Source organism: Nelumbo nucifera, chromosome 1 (assembly GCF_055504915.1).
Source record: "Nelumbo nucifera cultivar China Antique chromosome 1, China Antique-T2T, whole genome shotgun sequence".
Lineage (NCBI taxonomy): Eukaryota > Viridiplantae > Streptophyta > Magnoliopsida > Proteales > Nelumbonaceae > Nelumbo > Nelumbo nucifera.
The window spans coordinates 23,262,690-23,286,798 of record NC_142649.1 but is presented as its reverse complement, the minus strand read 5'-3'; the positions used below and the strand labels follow the sequence as shown (position 1 = coordinate 23,286,798).

Genomic DNA, 24,109 nt, shown 5'->3' with positions numbered 1-24,109 from the left:
GCAAGCAAGCTTAAATTGCCCCATTATTACTCACCCAAACCATTTTCTTTCTAGTGAATACGGGTCTCAATTTATGCAAAGGCCCATTGAAATTCATATGGCTGTAGCATAAAGATTGCTACAAATACCTTAAATCCATTTTGAATATGGATTTCTCTTGTCTTATTCATCCCTTCCTTTTAGGAGGATATGCTAATGCTAATTGAGCCAATTGCATCAATTATTGTTGCTCTACTGGTAAATTTATTATCTTTCTTAACAATCATTTGATCTCTTATAGTGCCAAAAAAGCAAATTATTATAGCATACTGTAACACTAAGGTCTCGTTATCTTTTCAGTAAGTTATTTATCCGGGCAAATGTAATTACCTGAGTAAGTTTTTCTTGAGAAACAGTTACCCGGATAAGTGCATTTACTCATGTTCTTTTATTTCCTATGTAAATAAGGTAATGACCATTTTATCCATAAAAATTCATTATTAAAAGGGGCATTTTTGTCCCATTCAAGTGTTAGCAACTTTCCCTCTAGGTGGGAAAGTTATTTACCCACCTAGGAGATGGGTATCACTTACTCGGGTAAGTAATGCCTAGGAAAGTGAACTTTCCCTGATCCCCACATAAATCTGAAAAATGAACATAGGATTCTTTGTCAATAGGAACCAAAATCCCATTGACCAACTTTCCCCCCTCTCAAAATCCAAAAAAAGAAAACCCGCTAAGACAGGAGTTCAATGCATTGGCTAACACCACCTTTGAAATAATTCAGCTTCAATTCCTTCTCAAGGAGATTGGTTTTTCTTTGCTATAAGCTCCCCTTATTAGGTATGATAATGTTAGTGCAACATATCTTGATGTTAATAAGCACTATGAATGTTGACATGGACTTTAACTTCATTAATCAAGATTTATGTTCTCAAGGGCATGCTTTTGGTTCATCATCTCAATTCTCATGATTAAATCACTAGTGTTCATAAAATCATTGTACTAAACCTCCATTTTTGTTCTCTTCAATGCAAGATTAATGTTTAGGAATGCTTGTTGAGCTTAAGGGGGGGCTTGAAAAATCATGTGAAAATGACCATAGCCATGCACATGTCATTATGTAAAGAGAACATATCCATGAAACTCATGAAGAATTGAAAATGAGTATTGATATAAATGTCTATCATTCTTTTGTCATAAATAACGCTTAATTAGTAGGATAGACCTCTATCAGCTCCTATATTGTAAATTAATATTTGTCTTTATTTTAGACGCTCTGTATCATCTTCAATATAATAAATATAGCCAAAGAAATACATCTTGATGAGTAATCATGACGAACCTGATTTTTTCCCTTTTTTTTTTAAAAGGTAAAGCATAAATTTTATTAAAAAATGGACAACACATACAATAAGAAGTATATCTATACTAGCTTGAAAAGTGTGAATCCCTATGATTTTAGGAATTTTTTGGACTAAAATACCCCTCCTTTGAATTTGGTTACTCTCTATTGTGAGGGTAGAAGTTGTAATTTCGATATTAGTTGTTACTGCATTTCATTCTCTCATTAAATCTCATATTTAATACATTAACTCCCTATTCTCTTTCATTGAATCCTATATCCAAGGTATTTTTATCTATTATCGTTAAATTTTACTAATTAAATTTATGAGCATTAATATGAATAGTGTAAAATCTATATTTTTAAAATCAATTAAAAACTAAAACAGTTTTTCTAAGTGGCAAGTGAGTAGCTCTACGTTTGGGTCAAATAGGTAAATCCATGATGCCATAATTAAATACTAAAAATTGAAAAATAGATAAAAATACATAAATAGAAAAATTAGAAAATTTTAGGAACATATCTAATATTAATATATATTTGTCACATTAAAAAAATAAAAGCATTTTTATTAATAGTGAAAATGGGATGATTTTAAAATTGATCCATAAATCAACCCATGATGTCATATTTAAATAATATTTAGAAAAATAAAATAATAAAAAAAATACATAAAATAAAAAATTTTAGACACATGTCCTATATTATATATTAAGTCATACTAAAAAATAATAAGTGTGATAAACAAAAATTATTTTTATGAATGGTGTAATGAAACACAAAATTTAAAACCAAATGCGTCAACTCATTTTATAATTGAATAAAAAAATTAAAAAATATAGAAACACAAAATATAGAAAATTTTACTAAAAATTTAGGTAAATTTTTAAAATTATAAAGCCATCATATTAAAGAAAATAAGTGTTAAATTAGAATTAATTTTATAGATGGTGGAAATGAAATACAAAATTTAAAATTGTCTCCTAAAGGAATTTTTTTTCCACTCCAAGAATGGTTGAAGAATTTAATAGTGTAGGTTAGACCATGATGTCACAATTAAATAATAAAAATGTAAAATAGATAGAAATACTAAAACATATAAAAACAGAAAATTTTATAGAAAAATTAGGAGACATCCCTGAAATTATACATTCACCATATAATACAAAAGATAAGTGTCATAATTAAATAATAAAAATTTAAATTTAGATATAAATAAAAAAGATTATAGAAGAAATTAAAAAAAAAATCTAGACACGTCTCTGATATTATTATTTTTATTACAATTATTAAATTGCCATGTACAACACACATCTAGTGATTTTCAAAGAGAGAGAAAGTTATCCTCAGCTCACAGGCCGGACAAACCCAAACCTGGAATAACCCACCGTTAACCACTATTCTCCAAACCAAAAACATAAATCAAAACTCTAACTTAGACAATAAAGCTAAAAACTCTCAACAACCCGTGTTATATAACCCTTTACCAACCCAAACCAACAAAACAGAGACAACATCACATATACATCAACCAAAATACAAGACTTAGGGTCTGTTTGGTTTGCAGGAATAGGGGTCTGGAATCGGAATGGGCTTTTCCAATTCCAACTGTTTGGTTGGGCAGAATTGGAATCCCATTCTCATTCTTACTGGATGGCCATTCCCTGCCCCTGCCTTAGGAAAGAAAACCCATTCCTGCTGATTTTAATTCCCATTTCTATTCCTGTCTGAACCAAACAGACTATAGGAATGTACCATTTCGATTCCGATTCAAGAGGATTTCGATTCCGACTACGAACCAAATGAACCCTTAGTTTATGATTTTCTTTCCCCTTTCCTCCTCTACCCCTACCGTGGGTGCAACATGCACCCTTGAATCGAGTATTCACCACCACATCCTTATAGGAATCTATGAACCTTTTCAACCTATTGCAACTTGGGAGATGGTCTGAAGTGCCATATGAATAATGGCTCATCACTAGAATCCAAGACTTATCCTCCTGTATGGACTGGAGACAAAATCATGCACAACAACTTGGGCAACCTATCATGAGTGAACATGTTAGTGTTCCATACACATGGGCCGCGCATTGGACTCACACCTTGTGTGTATAGATCACTGGACCATGTTCAGAGGTTACCTAGATCGCTATGCATGATTTTGTCTCTAACCAATTCAGACTTACAACCCACTAACTCAATATGATTTGACATCATCTTGGTGTATGGGTCACCAAATACGACATTACCTTGGCTCTCCACCAATTTTCCACGCTTTCCTCACCATCTTCCAAGGTGATCCCCAACAGGTTCTAAAAGTAAATGAAATGCTCCACACTCTAATCAATAGAACTGATGTCAAGTCTATCTTCCCATCTAAAACGGCTGGGTCCTCATTTCTGTGCATGCGGCTATTCATATTTAGATATATTTGCTAATCAGGTTCCTCCCCACCCCTCCCCAATTGCTCTAAAGACCTTCTCAAATCACCAATTCCCTCTACTTCAAAGCAACTAATTTGTTGGCTTTCTGGAACTATAATTACTGGACCATCCATCTATGATTTTTAATCATGCCAACTGTGTTGTTTATGGAGGTTTTGCCAATTAGCTTAGCCCAGATCTCTTACAAATAACCTTTGAAAGGCTGAACTTTCTCAGGTTTGGCAAAAAAGACAAGTGGACCCAAGTTTTACTACTACCCACATCGGAAAAGAGCCTATCCCAGATAGTTACTAAAGAGATAGATGATTGAACTTTAGGAATTGAAATGGCTTGGGCCCTTTACCAAAAACCAAGGATTTGTCCCCATAATGGTCTAACAACTTGTGAGTAAAAGATTTGGACCCAAAATCGATGACAAGGCCATGTATGGGCTTCAATCGTCTTCTCTACCAAGTTTTGTCAATGGATCAGAGGTTGGTTTAACCAATCTATCCAAATTGGACTTAATTCAGATTGCATCCAACTCAAACCTGGTCCATTGACACCCCTACTCTTATCTTTTGTTAATGGATCAGATATTTGGTTTAACTTATCCCAACATAAATTCATTATTTATGAACCAGGTCCAATTCAATTCAATAAATACTTTGATCCATTAAGTCTAGAATGGTCCAATTCAATATGCCTTGTTGGACCCAATCCCTTTAAATTGGATTTGATTTGAATGGGTCCAGCCTAAACCCAATCCATTGACACTCCTACCTCCACTTGGGAAGCTTTGCAATTAAAATCACTTTTTAATTTGAAAACTCCCCACTACTAGAGGCTACCATTTCAATGGAATTCAGATCTAGTATATTTGGACTCAAAGGGATTTTCTCTTGGAGTCCATCCATTTTACAACACATCAAAAGGTAGTGTCTATCAAAAATTCATTCGACCGTGTTAGCCAAGAATGAGGTAGTCGATTGTAAAAAATCTAAGCCATGTGATCCCACTTGTTTGAATTAGTTACACTTGTATCTACCTATGAGTAGTCATCAAATGAATGAAATTATTACGCATTTTCTCCATTCTCTGATACCTATTTTGGTTCTGATTGCTTTGTTCTATATCAATGGCAGTGGAACAAAACTCTAGTTTGTTGTGCGTGAATTCCAACTCGGAGATCAGACCAGATCCCATGAATTCTTTGTTTGATCATCCCTTTTTATCCCCATCGATTTGATAATCCAGGGCTGATTGTCGTTTCTTGCCTCCTTACTGATGACAACTTCTACGCTTGGCAACATGCAATAAAAAATGCCCTGCGAGCCAAGAACAAATTTAGTTTTGTAGATGAATCACTGCCAAAACAACTGAGTTTCTCACAAGGAGTGTTTGGATCAAATGAAATTCAATGGTAGTTGTGTTGATCTTTAATTCGTTAGCAAAGGAACTTCATTATAACAACATTTTCATTGAATCCGCCTTTGAGATCTGGTACAAAATTGAAGAAAGATTCAAACAATGTGATATTCCACGCATGCATCAGTTGAAATGCGATCTTGCTCTATTTCACATGATTGAAGTCTTTAGGATGAGCTCACCTCAATCACTTCATTACCCGACTGTAACTGTAGGGGTGCTAGTTTCTCATGGGACTAGGAGACTCGCTTAATATGATTCCCTCTGGCATTCTTGTATCAACTCCTTTTCAGTTCCTTAACAAGATTTATGCACTAATTGTTCAAGAAGAATGTCAACTTGCAATCTCTCTGAGAGCTCTGCCTAGGCTTGAAGCCATAACTCTCAATGTTTCTTCTCGACCTAATGTTATGATATGACCTCCTAGTCATAATCACCCATTTGTGATCACTATAAGCTCCCTAGTCATGCCAAGGGGAAAATGTTTTACACTCATAGGTTATTCAAATGGTTGGAATTAATCGGCAATCACTGTTTAAATCTGATAAATATGAGAAAGCTACTTCATTTGCAATGATTGTGCCATTCCCCTATGGTAGATCTACAACAACTGATTTTGAATGCGAACCAACTAATCTCTCTTAGCAAAGAATTGCCAGAATGTGTCATTGCTAATCTATCCAATAAGACTGGTCCTATTTCTTTCATAAAATGGATACTTGCCAATGGTTCTTCTGACCACATTTCCTTCACTAAGTCTTTGTTTCTTCACCATAACACTCTTCCTGTTCATAAATATGTACACTTACCTAATGGCACCACAATCAATGTGTCACACCATGGCACCATATCCCTCACATCTAAAATTTCCCTTTATGGTGTCTTGTTTGTTCTTGGATTTACCTACAATTTGTTGTGTACTAGCAAATTAACTTAATAGATGCAAACTTGCAATGTATCATTTTGTTTTTTTTTTTTTTTTTTTTTTGCTTGCTGCCTATAAGGATGTTGTCTCAAGGAGCACGACTGGAACTGGTGAGCTTCGAGATGGTCTCTATCATCTTCGCTTGGCCATGAGAGTCTATGGAATCAGTGCCTTGTCTTTCATTCCTAGAGTTTATCTTCTTGTTTCTGATATTTGTTGTGATTCTTGTCATCACGCTAAGTATCCATAGAGTCCTTTTCCAATCAGCCACATACAAAGCACATCTCCATTTCAGTTAGTGCACTATGACGTATAGGGAGTGATAGAGGCCCATCACAAGGCCCATCTCATCCCTAGGGGCGGCAGCTTCTAGGATAAGGATAAGTTAACTAAGATCCCAGAATTCAAGATAAGCAAGGGATCCAAGAATCTAGGATTAGCAAGACTCTTCCAAGATTAGCAAGATAATGCAAGACTCTTCCAAGATAGAACAAGACTCTTCCAAAATTATCAAGAAAGACTCCAAGAAGCATCAAGATTAGCAAGATAATCCAAGATCCATGCACCTAGGGAGATCGGACGGAGGAGATCAAACCAAGGAGAGTTCGATCCTATCAAATTAGATGTTTAGATCTATCCTAGTTATTATTTCCTAGTTCTTTTACAATTTCCAAATGTATTATAAATACTGCTATTTTCCCAAAGTTATTCATCAATTCATACTTCAGATTTTTAGGTTTTCTTGAGTTCTCTTCTTTGAGTTTCGCCACCTTTTCTCTCTCCTAGAGAAATCGGTGTTATTCGCTAGGTGCTAGCGAGCGCCCGGTGCTTGCATAGCCAGCTCCGGTTCTCATTGCTTCCACGCTGCGTCAGGTGGTATCAAATCAGGGAGTTCGCCCAGTCAGATGGCCAACCAAGACGGTAGCAGTCGCAACCCACCCCGTGACGGAGATCAGGGGTTCCCAGCTGTTTGGAGAGCAATCGAAGAGCAGCGGACAGCCACACGTAACATCGAACGGCAGTTGGCAGAGGTGACTGAACAACTGCAAACCTTGTTATAGGAGGTTGTCCCACGGAACCGGGAAAATCCACAGTCTCGACAACCAGTTCTTGACGACGACAATGATGACGATTTCGAATTTGGTGGTGCTCCAATTCTTCCCGGCAACAACAGAAATGGTAGAAATTGGCACACTCAAGGTAATTTCAATCCTCGTAGGAATAATGATGAATTTAAACTCAAGGTAGATATTCCTACTTTTAATGGAGATCTTGGTATAGAGGGACTTTTGGATTGGATCACAGAAGTCGATAGGTTCTTTGATTACATGGAAATACCAGAGGAACGAAGGGTAAAATTAGTAGCTTTCCGATTAAAGGGAGGCGCATCTGTTTGGTGGGAACGGATGAGAGAGACCCGGATGAGAGAAGGAAGGGGTCCTGTTCAAACCTGGAGGCGCATGAAACAATTAATCAGAGGTAGATTTTTACCTCATGACTATGAACAATATATGTTTGAATCTTATCAGAGGTGTGCGTAGGGTTCTCGTAGTGTTAATGAATATACATCTGAATTTTTTCGATTAGCTGAAAGAAACCAATTATCTGAAAGTGATAAACAGCAGGCGACCCGTTATCTAAGCGGTTTGAGACCGTCCATCAGAGACAAAATTGGTGTACAAATGGTTCTTAGTGTGCAAGAAGCAAGGAACCTAGCCTTGAAAGCAGAATTAATGTTCCAAGACAAGGCACGCAATGATAATTACCGCCGGTACAGTGGGAGTGACAACAGACCAGCAACTGTCGATAGGAACAAATCAGTCCTGGCAGTACAACCTTCTCACTCGGCCAGCACAAGTAACGCCGGTAAGGCTACTACAGGAGGACATACTCGAGGTAATCCTTCCAACCCTCCTAAACCCAGTAACCCTTATGCAAGACCTGCTCCTATTAAATGTTTTAAATGCAATGAGGTGGGACATAGATCCAGTGACTGTCCCAGGAGGAAGGCAGTTAACATGATAGAAAGGGAGGAGGAAGAAGTATATTGTGGGCCTGATGGGGAGGATGAAGAGGGTCCATATGAACATGAGGAGTATACTTGTGTGGTAAGAAAATTAATGTTGTCCCAGAAAAATAAGGATACTTCTCAAAGGCACAGATTATTTCGTACCAGATGTACTGTCAAGGGAAAATTATTTAATTTAATTATTGACAGTGGTAGTCAGGAAAATATTATTTGCAGGGATGTCATCCAACAATTACAGCTGATTCCTGAAAAACATTCCAACCCATACATAATTGGGTGGATCAAGGAATGAGGCGGCGTACGAGTGGAAGAACGCTGCAAGGTACCTTTTTCAATTGGCAAGTACCATGATGAAGCATATTGTGATATTGTAGATATGGATGCTTGCCATATTTTGTTAGGGAGGCCTTGGCAATTTGATACAGATGCAAGGCACATGGGTAGGAAGAATACCTACCAACTTGAAAAAGAAGGTACACGTTATACTTTGTTACCCATAGCAGAAAAAAGTATTACAAATACTCCAAAGGCACATGAAAAGAATTTCCTTACCATCACCCATCATCATGCTGAATTTGTTAAAGAATGTAAGGATGGATACTCATGAGATACATTTGTTAGTAGTAAAAGGAGAAGATGTTAATGATGAAAATACAATTCCAGTTGAAATACATGGACTACTGGATGAATTTAATGATGTAGTTCCAGAGGAGTTACCACATGAACTCCCTCCCATGAGAGATATACAACACCATATTGATTTTGTTCTAGGTGCTAGTCTACCTAACCTCCCATATTACAAGATGAGTCCTAAGGAGAATGAACTCTTACGGGAAAAGGTAGAAGAATTATTGAAAAAGGGACACATTCAAATCAGCATGAGTCCTTGTGCAGTAGCTGCCTTATTAACACCTAAGAAGGATGGCAGTTGGAGAATGTGTGTCGACAGTAGGGCCATTAACAAGATCACCATTGGGTACAAATTTCCCATTCCTAGGCTGAACGACATGCTGGACCAACTAAGCAGAGCTGTAGTTTTCTTAAAAAATAGATCTCAGGAGTGGATATCATCAAATCAGGATCCGTCCCGGAGATGAATGGAAGACAACCTTCAAGACTAGAGATGGCTTGTTCGAGTGGTTAGTCATGCCCTTTGGACTAACCAACGCACCCAGCACTTTCATGAGGCTGATGAACCAGGTATTGCGCCCCTTCATTGGTAAATTTGTGGTAGTCTATTTTGATGATATTTTGATATACAGCAAATCTATCACTAAGCATGTGGGACATATTAGGGAGGTCCTGAAAACATTGAGGAAAAATAAATTATATGCTAATTTGAAGAAATGCATCTTTATGAATGATAATTTATTATTCCTGGGATTTATTATAAGCAATGATGGTGTGAAAGTAGATGAGGAAAAGGTGAAAGCCATTAGGGAGTGGCCGACCCCATCCACTGTCACAGATGTCAGGCGATTTCATGGGTTGGCAACCTTCTATAGGCATTTTATTAAGAATTTTAGTAGTATCATGGCTCCCATTACTGAATGCTTGAAAAAGGGGAAATTTCAATGGGGAGAAGAACAAGAGCAAAGTTTTGCTCTCATAAAAGAAAAGTTATGTACTGCTCCTGTTCTTGCCTTGCCAGATTTTAATAAGTTATTTGAAGTTGAATGTGACGCCAGTGGAATTGGCATAGGGGCTGTATTGTCCCAAGAGAAAAGATCCATTGCTTTCTTTAGTGAAAAATTATGTGAAGCCAGGAGAAAGTGGTCTACTTACGACAAGGAGTTTTATGCTATGGTTAGAGCCCTGAAAACATGGGAACACTATTTGATTGCAAAAGAATTTGTTCTCTACACTAACCATCAAGCCCTAAAATATCTTAGTGGGCAAAAGCAATTAAGAAGTGATTTACATGCTAGATGGTCTGCTTTCCTAGACAAGTTCCCATATAAAATTGTGTATAAGGCAGCACAGCAAAATAAAGTGGTTGATGCACTTAGCAGGCATGTAGCTCTCATCAAGACCCTCGGCGTTGAGATTGTGGGTTTTGAGCGCCTAAAGGACTTATATGCCCAGGATGGAGACTTCCAACAGGTATGGGAGAAATGTGTGACCAACCAGCCAGTAGAGGACTTCTTTCTTTATGATGGATTCCTTATGAAAGGGGAACAGCTATGTATCCCTTGCACTTCCCTCCGCGAAAAGATCATCAGGGATTTGCATGGGGGTGGATTAGCAGGACACTTGGGAAGGGACAAAACAATAGAAGCCGTTAAGGGGCGATATTACTGGCCGAAATTAAGAAGGGATGTGTCTACCATCGTAAGTAGGTGCTATGCTTGTTAGACAACTAAGGGACAAACCCAGAACACAGGTCTCTACATGCCCCTACCCGTTCCTACTGCTATATGGGAAGACTTGTCCATGGATTTTGTGCTAGGCTTGCCAAAGACCCAGAGGAACATGGACTCCGTCTTCGTGGTGGTTGATAGGTTCTCAAAAATGGCTCACTTCCTCCCATGCAAGAAAACAGCAGATGCATCCGCAACAGCCAAATTATTTTTTAGGGTGATTGTTCGCTTACATGGGGTACCCAAGACCATTACTTCAGATCGTGACACACGGTTCCTCAGTCACTTTTGGATGACCCTGTGGAAGATGTTTGATTTATCACTTAATTTCAGCAGTATAGCCCATCCGCAAACAAATGGACAAACAGAAGTGGTAAACCGAACCTTAGGGAATTTAATCCGCAACATATGCCGGGAAAGGCCAAAATAGTGGGACTTCGCCATTGCCCAGGCTGAATTTGCCTATAACAATGCAGTGCACAGTTCTACAGGCAGATCCCCATTCTCCATCGTATACATGAAGGTCCCTAACCATGCGCTGGACTTAGTGAAGCTACCCAGAGTATCCAGCGGAAATATCTCAGCAGAACAGATGGCAGAACAAATCCAGTTCGTCCAAGAAGCCGTGAAGCAGAAGCTAGAGCAATCCAACGCCAAGTACAAGATGGCCGCAGACAAGCACCGCCGACCTCAAGTGTTTGATGTAGGTGATGAGGTTATGGTCTTCTTAAGGAAGGAAATGATTCCTGTAGGTACTTACAACAAGTTGAAGCCTCGGAAGTATGGTCCATATAAGATCGTGAAGAAGATTAATGACAATGCCTATGTAGTAGATTTACCAGATCATATGGGTATGTCCAGGACCTTCAACGTTGCTGACTTTCATCGGTACCTGCCGGAAATAACACTCGCCTACCCTAGTCACGACTCGGGGTCGAGTTCTCTCCAAGTGGAGGAGAATGATGGAGGCCCATCACAAGGCCCATCTCATCCCTAGGGGCGGCAGCTCCTAGGATAAGGATAAGTTAACTAAGATCCAAGAATTCAAGATAAGCAAGGGATCCAAGAATCTAGGATTAGCAAGACTCTTCCAAGATTAGCAAGATAATGCAAGACTCTTCCAAGATAGAACAAGACTCTTCCAAGATTATCAAGAAAGACTCCAAGAAGCATCAAGATTAGCAAAATAATCCAATATCCATGCACCTAGGGAGATCGGACGGAGGAGATCAAACCAAGGAGAGTTCAATCCTATCAAATTAGATGTTTAGATCTATCCTAGTTATTATTTCCTAGTTCTTTTACAATTTCCAAATGTATTATAAATACTGCTATTTTCCCAAAGTTATTCATCAATTCATACTTCAGATTTTCAGGTTTTCTTGAGTTCTCTTCTTTGAGTTTTTGCCACCTTTTCTCTCTCCTAGAGAAATCGGTGTTATTCGCTAGGTGCTAGCGAGCGCCCGGTGCTTGCATAGCCAGCTCCGGTTCTCATTGCTTCCACGCTGTGTCAGGGAGGCTACATTACCCCTTCCTACACCAATGAATAACAAATATGAAGACTTAATTTGTAAGGAGTACAAATACAAATATGTAGAGTGCAAAACCTTGTATTTGTATTGTACATATTTGCATTTGTACTCCTTCCAAACTGAGCCGAAGTTTACCATTTTTTACATTGTTTTATTTAATGGTTGAGACACAATATCAACAAACTATACGCCAGGCCTGATTTGATAATGGTTTTGAATTCCTCTCTGGGCCCATGTAAAACTTCTTTTCCCAATATGGCATTGTTCACCATTCATCATGTGTTGAAGGTGGCTCGTGCTTCACGTTGCATTGTAAGTTGCCCACTTATAGCCATCTCTGGGTGTTTGATCGATTGGTTATGTTATGCTCAAATCTGACCACAACCTCATGATAAGTTTGCAACTTTGGATGTTTGCTGCATTTTTGTTGGCTATCCTTATGGATAAAAGGTCTATTGAGTGCATTTTACCTCCCACGATGTTATATTCCATGAAGAAGAATTCCCCTTCTCAGTCCAACACTTTGTTGAGGATTTTGTGGTAACTCCTAATGATTATGTGATGGCACAACTTTGGTTGATTCTTATCTTGGTTTCGTTGATGTTCAATATGGGCATAATACCACAGACCCTCACACATCACATGATCCAATTAATGAGCTTGATGTTGTGCCCAATACAAATGATTCCTCTCTTGTATCCTTAGACAATCCTAAGGGGCCTCCTATTCTTGACAGGCCAATTCGTACTCACCAAATACCATCCCATCTACGTGGTTTTGTTTGTGCATTCCATCATCAATTTCTTCCCATCAGGCAATAATCACATTCACCACATTACCACCTGAACCCTACTCTTACCATTAAGCTATACAGGATCCTTGTTGGTAGCGAGCCATGTCAAAAGAATCGGTTGCCTTAGATCATAATGGAACTTGGACATGGTCCAGCAATCGGTAAGCAACCGATTAGATGCAAATGAGTTTACAAAAACAAATTAAAGGTCAATGCATCAATTGATAGATACAAAGTTAAGGGTTACACCCAAGTTAAGGATTTGGATTATCATAATCCATTCGCCTAGTTGCAAAAATGGTCACTATGTGGTGCCTAATTGTAGTAGTTACTATTAAGCAACATGATTTACATCAACTCAATGTCAGCAATGCCTTCTTACATGGGGACCTTCATGAGGATGTATACATGGCCCCACCTCTCAATTTGCTCTCAGATGGGGACCATCACATTTTCCAATTAAATAAATCTCTATATGACCTCAAGCAGGAGGCTTCTTGTTAGTGGTTTTTCAAGTTTACTCAAGCCCCCCATTGCTATTGGCTTTAAGAAATCTATTGGTAACTATTCATTATTCACTTCTCACCAATTCAACTCTTACATTGTTGTTTTCCTTTATTGATGAATTGATCATTATCAGGGATGATCCAGCCCACATTGCATCTCTCGAAAACTACATTAATGATTGTTTCAAGACTAAGGACCTTGAACCCTTAAAGTTCTTTCTTGGCATTGAGATTTCTCAATTTGATGAAGGCATATTTCTCTATCAATACAAGTATATAATGGACATATTGACCAGGACTGGCATGCAAGAGTGCAAATTGTGTTTAGCCCCAATAGAGGAACAGAAACACCTTACTGATGACTCTAGTCCATTTCTATTTGATCCAACTTGTTATAGACAATTGGTGGGCCACCTTGTTTCCCTTACCATTAATAGGCCTATGTTGAGTTTTGTTGTCCACTATCTCAGCCAATTCATGCAGGAATTGTTCCAAGAGCATCTTGATGCTGATTTTCGTATGATGCGATACCTTAAGGACAAACTAATATATGGTTTATTATTGCCATCCGCAAATGATTTCATTCTTAGAGGCTTCCAGTTGCCCTCTAACTCGTTGATTTACTACTAAATATATTACCATGCTAGGGACTTATCCCATCTTATGAAAGACCAAGAAGCAACACATAGTTCCTCGATCTTCTACTGAAACTTTGTATCAGGTAATGGCTATTCTCACCATTGAGTTACTATGGCTTAAGATAGCCCTTGCTAACCTCACAATCACTCTCTTTTGACCAATGCAACTTTATTGTGACAATAAGGATGCCATTTACATTGCAACAAATCCAACATTCCATGAAAGAATAAAACATATTGACATTGACCATCATTTTGTAGGTGAACATATTCAACAAGAAGAGATTCAAATGTTCCGCATTTTTGGACTTCAACAGCCTATTGATCTCTTCACCAAGTTATTAGGATTTGATTGCTTTCACCAATTGCTACCAAAGTTGGGCATAGTTCCATCCCCAATCCAACTTAGGGAGGGGTGTTAGCCAAGACTGAGTCAGTTGGTTATAACAAATCTTCCTGTCGTTTAGCCATGTGGTCCCAATTGTCTGAATTAGTTATACACTTGCATCTACCTATAAATAGTCATCAAATGAATGAAATAACTATGCATTTTCTCTACTCTAGAATACATGTTTAACTAGTTAGATGGGTTATTTTCTTCCATTTTATTCTCTCTCTCTCTTTGTGCTAAAAGTGGCGTAACTTGCCACACTTCAAACAAAAAAAAATCCTTCGTAGTTGAAGTTTAGATTCATTATAAAGAAGGTAAAATTGTTAAAGTAAGTGTTGTGTAACCATAGTACAGTACAAGAAAAATGGCCTGTACGGTCTTTGTGACCGCTGCTATAGGGATATCTGAGGTGGCAGGCTTTAAAAGACCGCCGCCTACATTGATTTTAAAAGCTAACGTGGAGGTTATTCAATGGATTTTAACGTGAACCGGAATTAAACCGGTCTAACTTTATAACAGATCGGTGTGGAGAAATGCAGGGAGACAAAAAAATTCTTCTCCCGGCAAATTCTCCTTCCCTTTCGACAACACAAAAGGTCCTCTGGTTTACAGCAAAGAACCTTGAAGAGAAATTTTGAAGAAGACAAGTCATTCTTCACAAGAAAGAAAGTTGGGAAGAAAATCTAGGGTTGTATGATTTTTTGGGCGATTTAGAGCTACGGTTACTTTTTGGGCGATTTAGGGTTGTGCAATTTTCTGGACAATTTAGAGCTAGGGTTGTGTGATTTTCTAGGCGATCTCTATTCCTTCGAGCAAGAGAAGAGAAGAGAAGGTAACGTTCTGGGCAACCTCTGTTCGTTCGAGCTTGGGTTTCCCTTTGTGATTAAGAATGGGGAAATTTCCGGGCGTTATCCCTTTATGCTTGGGTTATAATTAAATTTCTTTGATATGATCTTCTAATTTGTTTCTTGACTTTCTTCTGTCTGTTATCTTTAGAAAACGACTGTACAACCACCAAATTTGAGGAGCGGGCATACTTCCAAGAGGTTGATTCCTTTGAGCTGTTGAAGGAAAGTCCCTCACCAAAGCACTTGGATACATGGGTCATGGGAATCCGAAGTAGTGAGGTTGTTTTACCACATTTGTCTTCAAGATTAGAGAAATGGCTAATCTCCAAGAAGCTTAACTACAGTTGTGGGCCTTCTAGTTCCTTAGCTAAGATTTTGGAAACTCTAGTAATGCCTATGGAATCAATTTGCAGTGATGTTTCCAACTCTACAACTTAGGAACAGGTTTCTCCTGATACGTCTTCAGATTTGCCTTCTATATCCAACAATGTGGTTGAAGGGCATACTTGCTGATAGACACACATGGAACGTCTGAGTACGGGTGATGACAACTGTGAAGATATTGGAAAAGGCTTAAAAAATCTATCTCTGATATTAGAATCTGAAACCCTGGATGGTGATCATAAGGTCTCATTTGCAACATTGTTAACAATTTGTGGGCAATCGGCTCCTTCAACATTATTGGATGTCTTCTCCTAGTATTGGTTGGCTTCTTCCTAAAGTGCTTGAATTCTTTTTTAGTTGTCCTTTATCCTCTTAATTCTGGATTATTGTTGTTGGATTTGTATTTTACGAAAATATTCTTGTTTTTGGTCTTTCCCTTTCATTTTTGCAACTTTGTTATTAACTAGTAGATGTGTTTCAAGGCTACTTAATGGTTTTTGAGACATTTGTAACTTCAAGAGTTTGGTATGCTACCATTTTGTTAAGATTATGATATCATGAAATCTCAACAATGACCAACTTAGAAATCTCTTGGGTTACAAAATAGATTGATTCAATGATCATAGGATTTAGCAATCCATTCATTCATCAAAGAGGATGTTTTATTAAAGCTGAGTTATTGGCTCTTGTTAAAATGTTTAGATTGTTACACTCCATTGACATCTCTAATGTTAAGGTGGAGGGTTATGCTCAGATGGTTATTGTGCGAATAGGATATGGGGTTGGGGGATCATGGTGTATTGCAATCTGCATGAACAGGTTGCTCAGAGGGTTATGCTCACATGGGGTTATTAACCTGCTTTCTAGGGTTTATATTGCAATCTACATCTTGGCAGCACCACAGGTGTTCAGTTACGTGATAAACCTATGTGCCTGACATGAACATGTTGTAGGAATATATACAAATGCCCTTGTAAGTCAATGTTAGTACAGTTCTCAGTCTTTTGCCAACAATGGGCTGTGGATTTCTTTTTTGAATTTCAAGTACTAGAAGACAAAGTTCTATACTATATGTGTTTTCTATTTATCTTATTAGATTATTAACCATAATATTGTGCTAATTATAAGGCTTGAAAGGACTGCTGAAAAGCAAATGCGTGTGGGAAATGTCTGCAAGGGTTTCTTAGATGACAATACATTAAATATACAATATACAAATTTTCAATTAGTTACTTGTCTTTATAGTGGAATGTGTGCCACAACACACAAAACTAGGCATATTGGGGGATATGGTTGTCAATGAATTTTAGTTCCTTCTGCCACCCTTGGTTTTATAACATGATACAAATCAAATTACTTCAACTAACATTAATTTATTGCTATGTTGCAGGACTGATGGTTGCACATATTAATGAATCGAGCTCAGTCACCAAGCTCTATTCCTCTTTTTCTACCATTGAACCACCATCTTGGCAGTAGCCTGAACACTGCCGCTAGTTTCTTTACTTTTGAAAGCAATGGCACATGCAATGGAGAACAATTTAGTGAGGCTTTTAATGTTGCATTAAATTGGGTTGAATTTTTTATAAGCTTTTCATTTTCTTTCATCATTTATAATGTTTGCTTATTGTAGAAATATAAGGTGTGGTGTAATTGTGTAAAAAGGGCACTCTTCACACATCACTTGTAATTCATACAAACAATAAAGTTGAGTTGGGCATGATTAGCCAACTCAATTATTCCTTCTATTCTCTCTGTCTACCTCTATTTCTCCTTTCTTTTCTCCCTTCTCTTCTTCAAAGCAGAGAAGGGCTATCGAAGAATCGAAAACACATACTGATTGACCATGGAATCTGCTAAAATCATTGTTCATGTAGGTGACATAAGTAGTTGCATGGATAAGGTGAATAGTGGCAAACCTAAACTCTAGATTTTGGTAGAGAAGGAATTTAGGGATAGTTTGATGATGGTTGAAGATTGAAGCTTTAAGGAACTTCTAGTATAGAGATTCATGAAAATTCAAATATGGAGTTATCAGCAAGTTATTTCAATTGTATGCAAAGTTTGATGTGAATTTACTTTCTTTGAAGCTAACATCGATTTTTTGAGGAATATCTTGTATAGAAATTCATGAAAACTGAGATTTGGAGTTAACAGTAAGTTATTTCAATTTGATGTAGAGTTAAAGAATTTTCTAGTGCATGCTATGTTAGACAATTATGCCCTTAGCTCCAATCAGATTGATGTACTTTTTGACATTTATTGTAAATGAATAAAGTATATAATTAATTTATGTCATTGTGGTGTGTTTCTGTGTAATACCCTTAAACTGGACACTTATGAGACTCGTGTTAGTTTAGAATCTTCACAGTCGTTGGATAGATCTGGGAAGATTTATCCTACCAAGTCTGACACTGATGTATCGCCAAGTTGGTTGGGGTGGTTTGTCTCAACTGCCAAGGTGAGACCTGAGGTACATACAGTGTGGATTTTCTTAAAACCTTGAATCGAACCAAAATTTCAGTATTGCCCTGGACCTTAGAGATAGATGGGCAAAATTGGAATGTTACACCTGACCCCTAGACTCGATTATGGTACTGCACTGTGTGTCGGATTGGGCTGTCTTTGATATGTCAATCAGTGAGATCTTTAGAGGGGGTCAAAACCTGTGTATGTTGGGACAGTCTGAGAATTCATCTGAATGGGTGATCATAGTGACAGGATCAGCCCATTTGTCGGACAAAGTGAATGATCGGGGATGCATTCTCTTTGATGGAAACCTAAACTGTCAACAGTTGATTTCTATCGTTGAAATTTATTTTTGCAAAATATATTTATATAAAGATATATATATATATATATATATATATATATATATATATATATATATACTATGGTTTTAAAATGTTTGCAAATGGTTTTAATTCCCGGCATCCATATGAGTAGAGAATGCAACACTGTACCTTGCAACCGAGGGAGAAGTCTTCTCTTGTCGGACAGTGTTTGATCATTATGGGTTGAGAGGTTAAGTGTAAGACCATTGAGGGTAATACCTAATGGGTTAATCTTGAATCTGCCCACAGTCTTTGGGTTTTCATAAGGTGGCTGGACCCAATGACCATTTAGTATAAATGTTGGGCCCATTAAGAGCCCATGGTGATGGACTCAGGGGTTCACTGTCTCTTACAGTGAATTCGGCCAGGCCTTGTATCAAAGGCTGGGCTAAACCCATGTGCCTGATGTGTAGATCAATGTTTGGGTCCCGTGCCATACAAGGAGAGTCAACTGGGCAGCAAGTTAAAGGTTAAATGAGCACATAAACTTAATGGGCCTAAAGCCCAATTTGAACTGGGTTAATTAGATTAATTAAATAGGGGCAAATCTGGGTTTGGATTAGTAAATAAAGATAAGAGGATAAGTCTTATCCACTTAGAGAGTCCAGATCCAAATAAAGATTTGGATAAGGAAACTCCAAATTTGATTAGGATCAAGCTGATCTTAAACTGCAAATAAGATAAGGGATTATCCTTATCAATTAAAGAGTCAAGATCCAAATAAAGATTTGGATTAGGAAACTCTTAATCAGATTAGGTGGTTGTCTCTTTAAGGCTATAAATAAGAGAGCAGGGCGGACATGCAAAATACACAATAGACATTACAACAGTCTGCAAAGTTCTTCCTGTTCTTGCCGCCCCTACCCAGTTCGATCTCCACTTGTGGGAGTGATCAATAATTGTTTTTTATATTGCTTCTTGGTAGAAGAAGCAATCTGAAGTCGTGCTCACCAGCCCTCTACCCCATTCTTGCTGAAGAATTCGGTTCTTGCTGAAGAGTCGTCCTATTGATTCTGCTTCACCTCTCATTGTGTCATCTTCAGTGGAAGCAGTTTTTGGTTTTTTCCTTGGGCGTGAACACCTTTATTGGGAATTACTGTTACTCCGTATTAGGTATATCTCTCTCCTCCCTTTTGGTTTCAAATCTAGTCCGGTTTGGTTCAAGATTGATCATTGAAAATGCAATTTTCTAAAATAGGGAATTCTCTCAGATGAGAGAGAGATAAATTTTTGAAATTTCGCCCAACCTTCCTGCGGGGTTCGACTATCCATACGATGAATATCTCATCCCTTCATGATAAATATTTAGGGTTTTTTTTTTATTACATCATATCTATGGCCATTGGACAATACGTGCCTCTATGGATTTCTTTTGTTACAACTATAGATTTAATTTTTTGATTTGATTGATTTCCTTTTATTTTTTGGGAGACATTGTTTGATTAAGTATGACTTTTCTTGTTGCCTTATCCCTTTGATTTCTTATTCATAGTTTGATATCCACAATGAGTATTGGCTATTAACCTGTTGGTGGTTTTGTGGTTAATGGAAATACCATATAATTCTTGTATTCTGATAAGAATACACCTTGATTGAGACAATTTTTTTTGAGCGGTTGCAATTGATGGGTGAAAACCTATGTTGAATTAAAGGGAGTGTTGAGATAATTTATAGGCAAGATCCCCATGCTTGATAACGAGTTAATGTTACAGGAAAAATGGGATCAAGAAAGTTGTACTATCATGTCATAATTGTTGAATTCTGCAATATCAGTTCTGTTGAACCTTCTTGTTCCTTGAAACTTCTACCTGGATTTGGGAAGTGTAAATTGCAAATGCTTCTAATGCGATAATAATTTCAAGATTTATTAACTAGACAAGATAAATGATTAAATATATTCTACCTCATGGAGATTGGTGGTTGAGATGAACCTCCTGCTTTAACCCTTCCAGTAGTTTCAAATTTCTCATGGAAATTCTTTGTGTCCGAACCTCTTTTAAATTTGACTTTGGATATTCTCTCTAAGCTGTCAAACTGCTCATTCCCAAAGTCATCCTTCATTGCACCTTCTATAACATGCCTTGGGAGTAAGTAGTGGCTTTCTTAAGCCTTTGGGGGTTTATTGGGGATGCTAACATACTTGTGGTGATATCTTATCAGCCTATATTGTACTTATGCCTTTTTTTTGTTTTAATGAAAGTTTCTCTTTATTCTTCACCAAAAAAAAAAAAGCTATACTTGCATAAAATACTTTTATGTGTAATGCATGATTGATATACATTATAAAATCAGGGGCAGAGCTAAATCATACCTTGTAGGTTCCTTGGCCCATTTTATTATATATGTATGCATGATATACTGTTGGTTGTGTTTTATTTGTTTGTTTTTGATGTAGTGCACATGTGGGTTTTCATGTCAACCTTTTGTTTCTTTTCCTATCTAATACCAGTATTTTTTTGCAGGTCAATTTGGAACAAGGAATTTAAATGTTGAACATTTTCAAGAATTATGAAATTGATGTATCCATCCTGGATGATTTCGATTTTTACGAGGATCATCAGAAAACAATCCAAGAAAGGAAGAAACAGCAAGCCAACTTAATGGTTGTCCCTATTGTTGGTGGCAATGAGCACCAGAATCCAGTCTCACTATCTAGTGACTTCATAAAACAGATGACCAAGAGATTTGCTCAAGTTGTTAGATTGGAAGAAAGTGGTAAAGAAGACTTGATAACAGAGAAGGGTGGCTCTACTGTTGCTGCAGCTATGGGTGCTGGAGTTAAATCTTAAGATGTGTTCATTATTCAAGAAGATTTTTTTAAATGCCTTGTACCATTTTATATGTCAATTGGATATTGTATTTAAGTAATTTGTTTTGGATATTATAATAATTGATAATTTAATTAAAAGCTTTTTATTTAAATTTATTTTTATGTATTATCTGCCATGAGATATATATTAAACAGGTAGTAAAAAAATGTAGAAATCAAATTGATATAAATAATGAAAAAAGAAAGACAAAGTCAGTGGTCATACAACTGCAGCCTTAAACATAAAAAAGACTTAAGGCGGCAATCTGAAGAGATCTAAGCCGACGGTCCAAACTGCCACCTAAAAACAAAAACAACAGTTTGATTAACCTAAGGTGACGATCCAAAGAGATATAAGTCGGCGGTCCAGTCCGCTGCCTAAAAACAAAAGCAATATTTTGACGGACCTAAGGCGGCGGTCTAAAGAGATCTAAGCTAGCGGTCCAAACCACCACCTAAAAACGGAAGAAACACTTCGATAGGCCTAAGGTGGCGGTCCAAAGATATCTAAGCCGGCGGTCCAGACCATTGCCTTTATTAACTCTAAGCTGGCGGTTCTGACATACCATTGGTTTAGGAAAGATTGAACTGTGTCGGACCGGACCTCAAAGGCGACGGCCTTTTCTGTCTATGCTGAGGGTCTTGACCTATGCCGATAGTGGTTTAGGGGGCAGACTCATGACCATCGCCTTAGATCTAAGGCGGCAGTCTAAAGGGCTAAGTCGGCGGTCCTACGGCCGTCAGCTTTGGCCATTTTTCTTGTAGCGGTAGAGCACATTCTATGATATCTACAATAAGAGATCTATTATACAAATCATCATATACACTTGCATGCTTACAAGGTGTAGGTAGGGTGACGGCTAGGTTAGAGAGGTAGTCTCTTTGAAAGACAGAGAGAGACCGTGGGCCAAAGAATCAAGTCGGAGATCAGGGCACGGAAAATGGGTGATGGGATAAAGGATCAGTGGAGGGGATGCTAGATGATTATGTGTGTTTCATTATGAGAATTATCTCTATTTATGGGAGAGACCCAAGATCCTAAAAGGAATGTGTTAAAGGTGTTTGTTTTCTATTAGGAAAGGGAATATTGAATTTGTTGCCAATCATTAAGGGCGTCGCTGGGGTTTTGCCATGTGTCCCATGGGAATCTCTCTGAGGATTTGCTTTCCTTTCACTCGGAGATCCCCATGGCCCACATGTGCTACTGCCCTTTATGCGCCTTACTTAATTGACGTGGCGCTAGTGACATCACCGGCTGGCGGGCGAAGCTTTATTAGACTTACGTGGCCGCCTTGTCGCGCTTGTTCCTTCGAAGTCGCACATGCAGGTGACACCTGGGTTTAGTCTTTAATGAACCGGAATGTCGTAGCATTTGAGAGTTCATCACAGACCTACAATGTACTATAGGTTCATAACAAACCTGCGATGCGCTATAGGTCCATCGTAGAGGGAAGGTTGAGTGTAGGCTGATCGCAAGTGTCCGTGCAGTATCAATCTAGTGTTCTTTGTGCTCTAAGAGACTAAGCAAGCATTATATACCTACACAAGGAGTTGGGGGCCAGTTGAAGATGCCAAAGGCCTTAGCAAAGCCCCACAGAATAGCCAAAGTGAAATAGAAATATGTTTCTTGTGCTTGTTTGTGGGTTGCAACCAAACAAATCTCAGGAGAAATTTCCGCCCTTGAAGCGGGCCATCTATGAGAAAAATGACTTCAAGAGAAGCCTTCGCCTAAAGTCCAAAGATATATTCCGCAATAAGATGAGCATTTCTGTCATGGTCTCATGGCCAATCTCAAGGGCCAGCTCAAGCACTATGGCAAATCAAAACGAATGCTTCTCCAATATTTATCATTCCAACCTCTTTCTGATGTAAGTCAAATAGCTCTTTAGTAGAATTGACATTTTGGCAAAGAAATCAAAGAACAATCACTTAATACTCATATTTGTAATGCCTTTTATTGATTAACAAACCCTAGATAGATCTGCAATCAAACTATATAAGAAATTATACCTCTCAAACTCCAAACCATCTACCATACCTCATCTTCCAACTAGATCTTACATCTATGAAACCCTGAGCTTCATAAATAGATCTTAAATTTGGTATCAGCCAAATAGCCTTAAATTAATAAAAGGAACACTTCTCCAGCCACCCCATCACCCATTTAGATTAATTAAAAATACAACCTTATGCATTTGCAATCTTTCAGCCTCCATTTTGCTAAGTTCAACAAAAAACCTGTTTTTGTTTGGTGATGTCATCACTGGTAAACCTTCCATTTGATTTTTGGTTATCACAACGATAACATGATGAGTCAAAGGAGTATCTTAGTGGGTTTTGTTTTGAATTTAATAAATTATAAAGACCTCCCGTATTATAGGGTTTGTGACAGATCGACAAAGACCCCCTAATTGTTAAGTTGATGAAAGGTGTTAAATTACCAAAATACTCTATTTATATTCAAGAGTAGAGGTGAAAATGGTATTTTAAAATCTAAGTTGGAATTCGAGATTTGACATAATTGAATCGAATTTGAATTATATGAATACTATTACCAATCGAATTTGAATAAGAAATTTTTACTGATTAATTTATCGAATCGAATTCGATTATATATTACAACCGGTCATGATTGTAATATATTCATATTTCATAAATATTAATATATTATTTTTATTAAAGTACAATGAATGTTTTTAAAAATTTTAATAATATTATTTTTATTAATTTTTAATTTTAATCTTAACTATGATATATCCAAAATTCAAGTGAATAAGATGAAAAAAACTTTAAATATGCTCTTAATTACTAGTCATCTAAAAAAATCGGAACGAGCATCAAAAGAAAAATCATCGAAAATGATGATTCCTCTCCCGATTTTATAG

At 37.5% G+C, this 24,109-nt stretch overlaps 1 long non-coding RNA gene across 1 annotated transcript; it reads left to right on the top strand.

Moving 5' to 3' along the window:
* The first annotated feature begins 14,887 nt into the window (after window positions 1-14,887).
* LOC104605779 (uncharacterized) lies at window positions 14,888-21,347 on the top strand. The gene is made up of 4 exons (XR_736694.3): window positions 14,888-15,181; window positions 15,346-15,901; window positions 16,972-17,125; window positions 20,878-21,347. It is a non-coding gene; the product is annotated as an uncharacterized LOC104605779 (long non-coding RNA).
* The last annotated feature ends 2,762 nt before the right edge of the window (window positions 21,348-24,109 follow it).